The following is a 548-nucleotide window of genomic DNA, read 5'->3' as shown; positions in this document are numbered from 1 at the left end:
TGTTCCCTTTGTCATCGGTATGTTACTTACCCGAGATTCGATCGTCGGTATCCAATACCTAGTTCAATCTCGTTACCGGCAAGTCTCTTTACTCGTTCCGTAATACATCATCCCGCAACTAACTCATTAGTTGCAATGCTTGCAAGGCTTAAGTGATGTGCATTACCGAGAGGGCCCAGAGATACCTCTCCGACAATCGGAGTGACAAATCCTAATCTCGAAATACGCCAACCCAACATGTACCTTTGGAGACACCTGTAGAGCTCCTTTATAATCACCCAGTTACGTTGTGACGTTTGGTAGCACACAAAGTGTTCCTCCGGCAAACGGGAGTTGCATAATCTCATAGTTATAGGAACATGTATAGTTCATGAAGAAAGCAATAGCATCATACTAAACGATCGGGTGCTAAGATAATGGAATGGGTCATGTCAATCAGATCATTCACCTAATGATGTGATCCCGTTAATCAAATAACAACTCTTTGTCCATGGTTAGGAAACATAACCATCTTTGATTAACGAGCTAGTCAAGTAGAGGCATACTAG

Source organism: Triticum urartu, chromosome 3 (genome assembly GCF_003073215.2).
Source record: "Triticum urartu cultivar G1812 chromosome 3, Tu2.1, whole genome shotgun sequence".
Lineage (NCBI taxonomy): Eukaryota > Viridiplantae > Streptophyta > Magnoliopsida > Poales > Poaceae > Triticum > Triticum urartu.
Note: the sequence above shows the minus strand (reverse complement) of the source record.